The sequence below is a fragment of the Cupressus sempervirens genome, chromosome 6 (genome assembly GCF_028749045.1).
Source record: "Cupressus sempervirens isolate cs-2001-9-10 chromosome 6, ASM2874904v1, whole genome shotgun sequence".
NCBI classification, from domain to species: Eukaryota; Viridiplantae; Streptophyta; class Pinopsida; order Cupressales; family Cupressaceae; genus Cupressus; species Cupressus sempervirens.
The window spans coordinates 686434839-686448035 of record NC_143123.1 but is presented as its reverse complement, the minus strand read 5'-3'; the positions used below and the strand labels follow the sequence as shown (position 1 = coordinate 686448035).

The 13197-nt window shown below is 34.5% G+C and overlaps 1 pseudogene; it reads right to left on the bottom strand.

Moving 5' to 3' along the window:
* Window positions 1-3896: 3896 nt before the first annotated feature.
* On the bottom strand, window positions 3897-12001 carry LOC149554061 (WAT1-related protein At1g21890-like; annotated as a pseudogene).
* Window positions 12002-13197: the final 1196 nt, after the last annotated feature.

The window sequence follows — 13197 nt, the reverse complement described above, 5'->3', positions numbered from 1 at the left end:
TTTTCACAAACATTGTGTTCCTATGCTCCCCGTCACTCTCCTAGTGGCATTTGGGATGTCTGATATCGTTGCTCAACCTCCTTGTGGAAGGGATCTGGTTGGTCCCTATTTTCTCCTCTTATTGTCTCTAGTTGGCCTATTGTTAGTTCTAACCTAAAAGGTCATTCCCTCGATTGGATCTAGTAATTTTGCATCCCAGGGTGGAGGAGAAGAAAAAAAGAGAAAGATGATGTGGCTAATGATGGGTGGGCTCCTCCTAAGCCACTCTAGAAACCCATTTATGTATAGTGTTTTTAGGATCATCAGAATCCACCACCCTCGACTAGCATTGCTTTAGTCGTCTAAGGGAAGTTTATAGTTTTTTATGACTAGTTGTTTGGGTTTTCAACTCTATTGTGTGAACTCTTGTAGGATGATCTTATATCCCTTAGCCATTTTTTGTGAATGTGTAACATTAATATTTAATTAACAGAGAAGGGGCTATTCATCAAAATAAAACATATAAAAGGAGATGAGAAATGAATAAGTAAAATAATTTTTTTATTTAAATTTTTTTAAATGCTTATGTAAACAATGCTTCTAATTATTTTAGAGGAATTGTGATATAAAGTAATGTGATACAATACATTTATATCAATTATCATCTACAAGATAGAAATGTACAGACATAATTTAGAGAGATAAGCCCTGGAGATGGTAATGTATAACAAATTATAAAGGAAGCATTTCTTAATATTATGTCTTATTTTTAATTATGATTTGTAAAAGTTGTGCAGGAGAAAATTTTACCCTTCATAGTGACAACAAATCACTTCAGTCAAATACATAATATGATGGGATAATTGTATAGGGAAAAATAAAAATGAAAAGAGGGATTTCTTCTAATGAAATTACAAACCACAAGATAGAATGTGGCCACACAGTAAATAAGGAAAAAATTTTAAAGTTAATTTTTAAAAATAAATGTTGAAAATTTGCTAGAAGCAAATGTTAGGTTTGCAATCAACTTGACGCATGACAAATCCTTCAATGCTGATTGATTTTCTTGACATCTAACCTCAAAAATTCTTAATGAAATATTCTCTCATGAATGGAAGCAGATTGAAGAAGTTTTCTTTGATGCTATGTTGGATTAACAACTCCACTACATTTTATATAAAGTGTACTTTTCTTGTCTTCATGATGGATCATTAAATGTGATAAAAATTGTTGATTTGAAAACTAACATAATCTAAACTTGAAATGCTTAAAATAACCTCTAAACTCCACTACTATAGTCAAAACTAGTAAAACCAACTTTCCAAAAGAATAACATTTTTTGTCAAATAGATGAATGAATTTGAAATGATTATAAACATGTTCAAAAGCTTATCTTATGTAAATTAAACATAAACATGTAAGTATATTATATTTACTTCAATAACTCCTAAAGTTAAAGAAGGATCAAAATGGAAAGGAGATGATCCCAACAAGAAAAGAAAATTATTTGATTTTATCTAAAGCAGATCAAGAGCTTTGTGAAAAGGAGATAAGTGATCTCCTAGGAAAAGGTTTGATTCGGCTTAGTAAGTTAATTATTTCTCTTGTCATGTAATGTATGCTCCAAAGAAAGATGAACATGGTTATGAGATTGCAAAATAAGGACTATTTGTTAATTACAAACCTCTGAATGCGTTTTTGGAAAGAATCAACATCCTCTTCCTAGAAAAGATTATATTTGTCAATGAATTCAATATTGTAATGTGTTTAGCGAGTTTGATCTCACAAAAGGATTTTCGCAGGTGAAGATTAAACAGGAGGATTGCTACAAAATAGCTTTTTTAATCTCCAAACGACTCTATGAATCGAATGTTCTTCCTTTTGGCATCAAAACAGCACCATCAATCTTTCGAGGAATAATGGATAAAGTATTTTCTCCATATGCTAAGTTTATTCAGCCATACATATATGACATTCTGAATTTTAGTTAGGATCATAAATCCCATATTGAACATCTGAAAAAATTCGTGTCCATACGCCAAACTCATGGTACTTGTTTTCAAATCCCACTAAGCTAAGTTGGTATACAAAAAGTCTAATATTTATTGGCACTAGAATTGAGCCAAATAGAAATATTTCTCCACAAAGACATCTACTTGAAGCCATACAAACAGTTGAAGTAAAAGATAAAAGGTCTTTACAAAGATTTCTTGGCCTAGTTAATTATATTGCTAGCTATTTTAAAAACATTCCAGAAGTCATAAAATAGTTGAATTCACTCCTCTGAAAGAAAATATTCCTTGGAAAGAGAAGCATAATTAAGCCATTAAAGACAACAAGCATCAATGTCAACATTTGCCTCAATTGAAAATCCCAGGCACTGGTAAGATAGTTCAAACTAATACAAGCAATCAATCATGGGGAGTTGTTCAACTTGAAGAATCGAGCATACAGATAAAACCTAAGAAGAAATTGTCAGGTATGAATTCAGATTGTTCAAAGGATATGAGATGAATTATTATTTTCTATTTTATATAAGTAAAAGTCACTAATAACTCATATCAACATGATAGAGTTTACAAGCATAATCAACAAGTTTAGGATCTGTGACCAGCATTAAAATATGAGATGAATTATAATTGTACTCATAAGGAGTTATTAGCTGCAGTAAATGCTTTTTAAAGTTTCAATTGTTCATTGGTGATCACAAGTTTGTTCTTCAAAGTGATTTAAAGAATCTACCTAGATTTTTCGAGACAGAATAGAAGAATAGGGTAGTGCGGGCAAGGATTCTTAGATGGGCACAATTGTTGGATTTTTTAATTTTGAAACTGAACATCTGGAAGGAACAAAGAAAAAAAAAATCTTAGCAGATTTCCTAAGTAGAGAAGGTTGCCAACCAGAACATATGGTTCAAATTCTGAATCACATGTTTGAACATGAGAATGGTATAGAAGTTCTTCAGCCTCACCTCAAAAGAAATACAAAATTTTCTCAAATAGATATTCTTCAGCATATTCATCAAATCTATGGGAACTCCACATTCTAAGTTCGACCCCACTTTCCTTCTCTCATTTTCAATAACGCATATAAACTTTATAAATCATGTCAAGATAATTCTAGCTCATGGAAACATGTCAATATTTTTCATCAAGGACAAAGAGATGTCAACAAATAGTACTTGTAAGTTTTCTAAATGTATTTATTTTTAAATAAGCAGGAAATATTTTTTCTAGAGAAATTGAAATTTTGATTTTCTTGTTTAGATTTAACTATATAGCTTTTAGGATTAATTTCTTGAGTTATGTTTATCCACTTCTTGGGAGGTCATTCATCTCGGTACTATCCAAGCTCAAGAGCTCTTTAATACATATAGTTATTATCATTTTTCCTCCAAATACAAAAATCAACTACCCCAAATCAATCAAAAGAAATAATATAATATTTTTAAACTAAAATATATATTTTAAGTAAAAACTAAAAATAGTCAAACTTAAAATCTATTTTTTAATTCATTGTAAAACGTTATTATAGAAAATGTATACTTTACTTTATCATTAATCCCTATTAATACTCTCTTTCATGCATATAAATTATTTTTAATATTATTTGTTTTACCACTAAAAGAAATTGCATTCAGGAAACAACATAATGGCACTTTGTGAGCCTTTTATCCCATTACCCATATACATACACATATATTTACACACACACATGTATGTATGTATGTACAATTTTTCAAAAGAACTTGTAATATACAACATGATCAATATATAATATTAATGATATATTTTTATTTTTTGATTTAAATCTATATAATTTTCCATATTCAAAGTTCATATAGCTGGCTACCATGTTACTACATATTAGCTTTAACTAGTGGTGAGAAATTTTGGCATCTACTTGAGATTCATTCTCTATAATAGAGGTTGTGTAATTTCAATTGTGTCATCTTCAATGTTGTTGGTAGATTCATCTTCTAGCCCATGCTCTAATGACCTTGTTTCTTCTTTATCCTTTTCTTTTCCCCAGAGAGCAATGTAAAGTCCTACAATTGTCAAAACTCCTCCCACCACGCTACAAAACAAGTAAAAGGTATGGATGACTAAATATATTATCTAGGTTCTCATTAAATGGAGGTGAGGTCTCTCAGTTGTAATCTCACAATTTATAATTTTGAATAAAAGCATTTATTTCTCTTTGTTTAGTAATATATAAATTGATGATCACTAATCATTCTCTTTACAAGTATAAATTTATGGACAAGAATTTATCTAACCTTCCCACATGAAGGTTTGTATGAAAGATGGAGAGCTTCAAGACTACAACAATAATTGTGGATAATGGATTGAAGAGTGTTGCAAAGACAAGTCCCTTTTCTTTGATGCAATAGGTTTGCACAAAGAATGTAAATGTTGAACCAATTACTGCCTACATCAAAATCAATTTCAATTAACACGAATGTATAATGTGAAAATGTTAGAAGTATTTGGACATTTTGGTGTATAGAGATTTTCTTTTGTACTAACCGATAATACGATATTGAAAAAGTCAATATCCTAATTTAGTTTCCAAGATGAGATGTGCGGCTCAAATATTAAGGCTATTATTGTGCTCCGAATTGTTGCTACTAAGAATACCAATGTTAGGAATGATTTTTGAGTAGGATACTTGTTCAAAATTGGTAACTGTCATAGTAAATATTGATCAATTTTTTGTAAATAATTATATCATCATTTTTCTATGTGTATTTTTTTTTTTTTTTTTTTTTTTTAATTTTTTTTTTTTTAGACTGCAGGAATCGGTGCAACACGGCCGTGTAAAAAAGACTCACACAATCCAATCTAAAATAAAAAGAAGAATTATTATGAATTGTAGAAAACATAAATCTCTTATATCATTGTCATCAAATTTTTTAATCACATGAAATTGGGTTGAAGGATACAATGAATACCTGAAAAGTAAGGTATAGTGACAAAAAAAACAAGGAAATGAGCAAGGATGATGCACCCAAAAACCATTTACTGAGTTTAAGGAGGCCAAATGTCCCAAGAAGAGTAAGTGAAGAGCCTTTGTATAATGTCATAATCATAGCCCCTCCAACACAGATAAAAGTTCCTATAATGTTTGCTTGCCCATGCTTTGTTTTGATATCTACTTTCTCATATCTAAAATATCACAATGCATAAACTAATTAAACTCTTGGTAATTCCAACAGAAATTTCATTATATTGCGTTAATATTTTCATATGGCTATGTCTTCATAATAATACATAGCTTCCAATTGCTTTTTTTGTTGTTGTAATGCAAATATGTATGTGTATTGATTTAATACACATATGTTGTTATATTTGTTCTGTTGAGTTACTTGTCCATATAGGATCCACATGCCTTTAGTTCAAATAGATTTTATTTCCAATGCCTACCTTAAGCCACATTAGTTATTTGAGACTTTTAACTTTATCTAGGTTTAATACCACATTGAGCTTTTAATGAGATATTTCTCTAATACAAATATGTTGGAAAATTGTTATAGTAATTGAGCTACTTGTCCTCATAAGATCATTCCATCTTTGATTCAAATGTAACTTATTTCCAACATCTAAATGGAACCACATTAGTTGTAACTTATTTTCAACATCCATGTGAAACCTAGTTGTTTGGGGCTTCTATCTTGGCCACCTAATTCTAAAACCATATTAAAATTTTCATATGATATTGCTCCAATATAAATATGTTAATATATTATAAGTTGTCAATTGAACTACTTGTCTTTATAAGACAAATCCACCTTTTTTCAGATTTAGCTTGTGTCAAACAACCCCCTTAATTGATATTAGTGTTTAGTGGCCAGTGTTCTACTTATTGAACTACTATAATTTATAGAAAAAATCCATATTTAATTTAATTATAACTTATTTCAAATAACTATTTAATGAAAACATTGTCTTAGAACTTTTGTTCAAATATCCTCAAAACAATATTAGTATACTATATTGGCTATATATTATGCTCATGAATGAAACCCGTCTTGGGAAAAAAAATTATCTATAAAGTATATCATCTTTTGAAACAAATGCTGTTAATTATTGTTAGTTGGACAGCTGTTATTTCTGAACCGGAAATAGCAGCACTATTTATGGGTAGCTTGGACAGCTATTCATCCTTATCTATGAATAGCGGTTGTATTTATGGGTGGTTTGCACAGCTGTTTGTCCATTTGCCAAAAATTAGTAAATGGTTATTATTTACTAATTTTAGAGATTCCCTTTTGGACACCTTGCAACCAATTCTATTATTGGCTATTGAGTTGTCTTAATCTCAACCGTTGGTTTGATTTAATCTCGGTCATTGGTTTACCAACGAGAGTAGTATAAAAAGGGGTCTAGGGGGCATTTGGAGAGAAAGGGAGAAGCTTTGGTGAAGCAGTTTGTAGTGTTAGCAAACAGTCTTGCAGTGTTAGCAAGGGCACAGTGAAGAAGCTTTTGTGAAGCAGTTTGTAGTGTTAGCAAACAATCTTGCAGTGTTAGCAAGGGCGCAGTGTTAGCGTGGGGATAGCAGTGGGGAATATCAGTGGGAGAAATTAGGAGGTTGTCGGAGTTCTGCCAGTGAGAGGCAAGGAATTTTGTATCTCTTGATTTGCTGAAGTTTAATATAATTCCTCATCTGTAGAACTGGTTTTCCCTTAAGGGTTTTTCCAGGGACAATTTGTCCAAAAATATTGTGTTCATTGTGTTGCACATTTCTTTCCGTATTTTATAAGTGAAGTTGCAGTTGTGTTATTCTTCAATATTAGCTGGGAATTTATTTTCAGTAGTTTAATAATCATTTGTGATAGGAGATTAATAATCAGTGACTGCAATAGTTTGATTTTTCACATGGTATCAGAGCATTGTTAAGGGTAGAAGAGTTTTGCCCTAGGAAAGAAATTTTGATCTCTTTAGATTTATTATTGCTTTAAACCCTTGAGATGGCTTCAGCTGGTTTGAGAGATCAGGATAGATTGGATGGTGCCTCAAATTTTGGTGTCTGGAAGGCCATAATTTTTTTATTTTTGGAAGAGAATGGTATCAAGGATTATGCTACCAGTGGTGTACCTGTACCAATGGATGCAACACAGCTTGTAGCATATAGGAAGGACAATGCCAAAGCGAGGATGATTATCCTTGATGGTGTCAAGGATCATATTGTTCCACATATCTCGAAGCTAGATACAGAAAAGAAGATGTGGGACGCCATTCTAAATTTGTACCAGAATGCTACCACTAACAGGAAGTTGATTCTCAGAGAGAAGCTAAAGAATACCCGGATGAATTAGGGAGAAGACGTCACAAGTTACCTCACTAGGCTCAGACTTGTCAAGGATGAGTTAGCAGCTGTTGGAGATAGCCCTAGTGATGATGAGCTAGTGAGAATAGCCCTAAATGGGTTTACTAAACAATGGAGTGTCTTTGTTCAAGTTTTCAGTGGACGAGATACTTTACCGAGTTGGGATCGACTATGGACTGATTTCACTCAGGAGGAGTTTAGACTAAGTCTTGTCAATGGGGCCAACAAGAGTCAGAAAAATGAGGTGGAACAAGAGAACGTTGCCCTAGCGGGTAAAGGGAAAGCAAAGAAGGGATCTAGCAAAGGATCAAATTCACAAAGTGAAAAGAAGAAGAAGGACCTTTCTAAGGTCAAGTGCTTTGGATGTCACAAGTTTGGCCACTATGTCAGTGATTGCCCAGAGATGAAAAAGGGTAAGAAGCAGGTGGCAGCTTCAGCAAGTGCAGAAGAACTCTCCAGCAAAATGGAAGATGAGTTTGCACTCATAGCTTGTATGGTTAGCTCAACCTCACAGTGTGTTTGGTATATAGATAGTGGGGCATCATTTCATATGACAGGAGTTAGAGAGTACTTCTCCAGTTACAAGGAGGAGGACACCAACATCCAGATTTCTATGGGAAACTTGTCCAAACTCAACCCTGTTGGGAAAGGGACTGTTCAGTTTCAGAGGGAGAATGGAAAGATAATTCCTCTTTATGATGTGTTATATGTGTCAGGCTTAGGTATGAATTTGATTTCTGTATCTGTTCTTTAGGATAGAGGGTATAATGTACTCTTTAGAGGGACACATGTGTTGATTAAGCACAAGGATTGGAAATCACCCATAACTATTGGAGTTAGGAGTGGTCGCCTTTATAGATTGCAGTTTGATACTCCTAAGGCACTTATGAGCAACAATAATCCTAGAGATCTTGGAGAGCTATGGCATAGGAGGTTGGGCCATATTCATCATGGAGCACTTAGATTGCTTCGTGAGACCGTGACAGGTGTTCCAAAGGTGAGCAAAGAGCATGACGATGTATGTAAGGGATGTGTGCTGGGGAAGTTTGCGAAAGCATCTTTTCCAAGGAGTGACACCAGATCTAAGGGTGTTCTTGATCTAGTACATTCAGATGTTTGTGGACCAATGTCAACGAAATCTCTCAGAGGATATGAGTACTATGTTACTTTTATTGATGACTTCTCTAGAAAGACCTGGATATACTTCTTGAAGACTAAAGATGAGGTTTTCAGTCGATTCCAAGAGTTCAAGGCTCTTGTGGAGAACTCGACAGGAAAGAAGATAAAGGTTCTTTGGTCAGACAATGGAGGCGAGTACAAAGGAAATGTCTTCCAGGAGTTCTACACCAGAGAAGGAATCAAGAGAGAATGGACTGTTCCTTACAATCCACAACAGAATGGAGTTGCTGAGAGGAAGAACCGTTCTATATCGGAGGCAGCAAGAGCTATGCTACATGACCAGGACATGCCCCGTTACTTATGGGCAGAGGCGTGTAATACATCAGTCTACATTCAGAATAGAGTTCCACACAAGGTGCTAGGGAAGATGACACCAGAGGAGGCTTTCATAGGGAAGAAGCCAGATGTTAGTCACTTCAGGATATTCGGGAGTTTGGCATATTGTCATATTCCTGGAGATACACGTACAAAGTTAGATCAGATTGCAGAGAGGGGGTACTTTGTTGGGTACAGTGAGACCTCAAAGGCATATAGGATTTTCATTCCGGGGACTAAAAGAGTTATTGTCAGACGGGATGTCAAGTTCATGGAGGACAAGGCATTCAAGAGATCCAGAGATTTTCCAGCAGATGATCAGAGTGAGCAGCCAACAGAAGCTCCAAGACCAAGTCAAGGGCATCAAAGCTCAAGTATAGTTACCAGTACGAGTGTAGACTCAGTTAGTGAAGATTCACAGAGTATGGAGCAACAGGTGCAACAGGAAATGCATATGGAAGACTTAGAGGTTGGCATTTCATCCTCTACAGTTGGCAGCAAGAACCATGTGGTTCCAAATACACAAAGGGATACTCAGGAGTTTGTGGGAGCTCCTAGGAAGAGTACTAGACAGCGAAGAAAACCAGCCAATTTCAATGACTATGTGGCATTAGTTAGTCAGTTGGTAGATAGTGAGCCTTCTAGCTATCAGGAAGCTGCAGAACATCAGGTATGGCGAGATGCTATGGTTGAGGAATATTCTTCAATAATGCAAAATGATGTGTGGAAGGTAGTACCTAGAGAAACAGATAGGGTTGTAGTTGGATCACACTGGATCTACAAGATAAAGCACAGTGCAGATGGTAGCATCGAGAAATACAAGGCTAGGTTTGTGGCAAAGGGGTTCTCTTAGAAGGAGGGAATAGACTATGAGGAGACATTTGCTCCAGTTGCCAGGTACACTTCTATACGAGCTGTAATCTCACTTGCAGCACAGATGGGATGGCAGATCCATCAAATGGATGTCAAGACAGCATTCCTCAATGGTGAGTTGAAGGAGGAGGTATACATAGAACAACCAGAAGGCTTTGTAGCACACAGCAAAGAGACCCACGTGTGCAAATTGAAGAAAGTTGTTCGACTACAATACATACCTACAGATGAGCAGGTAGCAGACATTCTGACGAAGGCTTTGGGAAAGGCCAAATTTATCTTCTTCAGAGATAAGATGGGTGTCATGCAGAACAGCTTCCTCGCTAAGAGGGAGTGTTAATTATTGTTAGTTGGACAGCTGTTATTTCTGACCCGAAAATAGCAGCACTATTTATGGGTAGCTTGGACAGCTATTCGTCCTTATCTATGAATAGCGGTTGTATTTATGGGTGGTTTGGACAACTGTTTGTCCACTTGCCAAAAGTTAGTAAATGGTTATTATTTACTAATTTTAGAGATTCCCTTTTGGACACCTTGCAACCAATTCTATTATTGGCTGTTGAGTTGTCTTAATCTCAGCCGTTGGTTTGATTTAATCTCGATCGTTGGTTTACCAACGAGAGTAGTATAAAAAGGGGTCTAGGGGGCATTTGTAGAGAAAGGGAGAAGCTTTGGTGAAGTAGTTTGCAGTGTTAGCAAACAGTCTTGCAGTGTTAGCAAGGACACAGTGAAGAAGCTTTTGTGAAGCAGTTTGCAATGTTAGCAAACAGTCTTGCAGTGTTAGCAAGGGCGCAGTGTTAGCGTGGGGATAGCAGTGGGGAATATCAGTGGGAGAAATTAGGAGGTTGTCGGAGTTCTGCCAGTGAGAGGCAAGGAATTTTGTATCTCTTGATTTGCTGAAGTTTAATATAATTCCTCATCTGTAGAACTGGTTTTCCCTTAGGGGTTTTTCCAGGGACAATTTGTCGAAAAATATTGTGTTCATTGTGTTGCACAGTTCTTTCCGTATTTTATAAGTGAAGTTGCAGTTGTGTTATTTTTCGATATTAGCTAGGAATTTATTTTCAGCAGTTTAATAATCATTTGTGATAGGAGATTAATAATCAGTGACTGCAATAGTTTGATTTTTCACAAATGCAACTTTCATAGATTAATGATGTGTTTTTTTGGACCACAAACTACTTATTTTTAGTAAGATTGGCACAGACGAGTGTTTATTTGCTCACCCACCTCACTGCTGACACAAGTTCTAAAACTACACTAGATAAGATCAAAAGGTTATTGGGTTTAAATCAATACCGAAAAGCAATGGCCATCACAGATGTGACAATAGGAAGGAGGTTTGTAGTTGCAGATGTAAAGGTGGCCGAAGTGTATTCCAAGCCTACGAAAAACTAGATTCTGGCTCACACTGATCCTGCAATATTACTACAATACTTCAGTCTCCTGATACCAAAACAGATTCCAAGCTATTATTGATTAATACAGCGGTAAATTTCTACTAAATTAAAAATTTATATATACACTGTACAGTCATTCTTTAAAATTACAAGAACCGTAGAAAACAAGACAATAGAAAAACAATAAAACGACAAACTATATAGATGATTTTTCTACTTACCCGGCAAGAGAAAGAAGAAAGATCTGCCAACGGTCTTTCCTGCACAGTGGAATTATGCATATGATTTAGAGAAGTTAATATCATATAAAATGATTTCAAAACATTGAATGAAAAAGAAATGGTAATGTTGCATCCAGGTGTTGTTCAAACGTGTTTAATCATAGAATTTTTCTGAAGGCGATGGCAAATAGTATTGTAAGTAAAATGGATTAACTTTGGAGGAAACTCTACGTTTGAACTTGAGTAAAACTGAGATGGGTAAACTCAACTCCTGATATGTCCTAGTATTTCACCTCTACATCACCTAAATGCAATTAATGTCAAGTGTTCCATTCATTCTAATAAAAAATAAATTCTTGCAAAACTTTACTCATAAAATGTCGATCCTTATAACAATATATCAAGAGTATTTCATATTCATTAAAAATAAATACTATTTTTTTATTCACAAGTTTCTCTCAATAAAACTAATGCGTACAATTCTTGATATAGCTTTAGCTACACAGACTGAAGATTCAACCCACATTACCTTTCTAGAAAATAAGCAAAAGGGGCCATGACAAGTGTAGAAATAGCTTGTCTATAAGCTACATATACGAAACGGTTCATTCCATTGCTCAAAGCGATTCTGACTATGATATAAATTCCTGCAAGCCCGGCCTGAACAAAAATTTGACCTACATACAGTTTGCATTCTTACATCATTGTTCTCCTCAACAGAGAAGCCTACAAGAATAATTCAAAACATCCCCAAAAAAAAGTTGAATATGAATTGAATCATCCAAACATAAATAGCAGTGAGATCTATTATTGAAAGCAGATGATCAAATTACTAACAACTGATGGTCAAATGAATTAATTTTTCCTTTGACTAGAAAACCCATCTACCAATATTTAAATAAAGTATAAATGTATAAATCTAATCTTATCATAATTAGAGGGAGGCAAATAAAGAAGTTAAGTGAGGAATTTGGAGAAAGAACTTCGGTGAGAAATTGATTTATCGAAAATGATCAAGGTGGAAAATTGATTATCGAAAATGGCAGAGATTTAACGTTCTTCCTACCAATATCTATGACACAGACCAGTACGTCTATCAATTGTTACAGGTATTAGAACAGCTTTTGCGAGTTGCCACTCACTTGTGTTGCACTCTTTATGTGAGGAGGTGTCTAAATTCAAGGACAAGAGTGGACGTGACATTCACATCAATCTATAAATTTTCATATAGAAAGAGATTTATTATAATGTGTGGAAATCTTATATACAAAAATGATATGTTACACATATGTGTAAGATTTTAGGATATTTATGAGATTGTTTTAGTTTTCATCATATTTTTATTTCTTATTATCTTCTTCTTCTTTATTGCTACAAGTGATAAAATTGAAAGAGAGTTGGAAAAAAAATGTTAGAATCATGTTAACTAGAATCTACAACAATAAGTCATCCAAAGGTTGTCTAAGAAATGGAGCATAGATGAGTATGCTACACCTAAAGGTCCTACCTAAGAGGTGGGGCATTGATGATTTGGTCTTCATCTTGAGTGATATAATTTATCATTTGTATCTCGGATGGAGCAAATTTATTATGAGGGGGAGACACCATGATGACATGTGATTAGATATTAGGAATTCATTGATCATTACTAGTGGGAGATCCTTCTATTATTGCACTCTCATCTTCTCCTTCACCTTCCTAAACTACATTTCCAGTTTATGTTTGGTTATGAACCTCTTTCTCTTTCTAGTATCGTATGACCTTTCTAAGGAAGGCATGTGATGCTTTCAGGGTCTGTGCGAAACTTCTCAAGAAGGCATGTGACACTTCACAAGTATCTATGACATCTCACAAAAAGGTGTGCATTACTTTAAAGTATCGCACGATAGTTCTCCTATGGA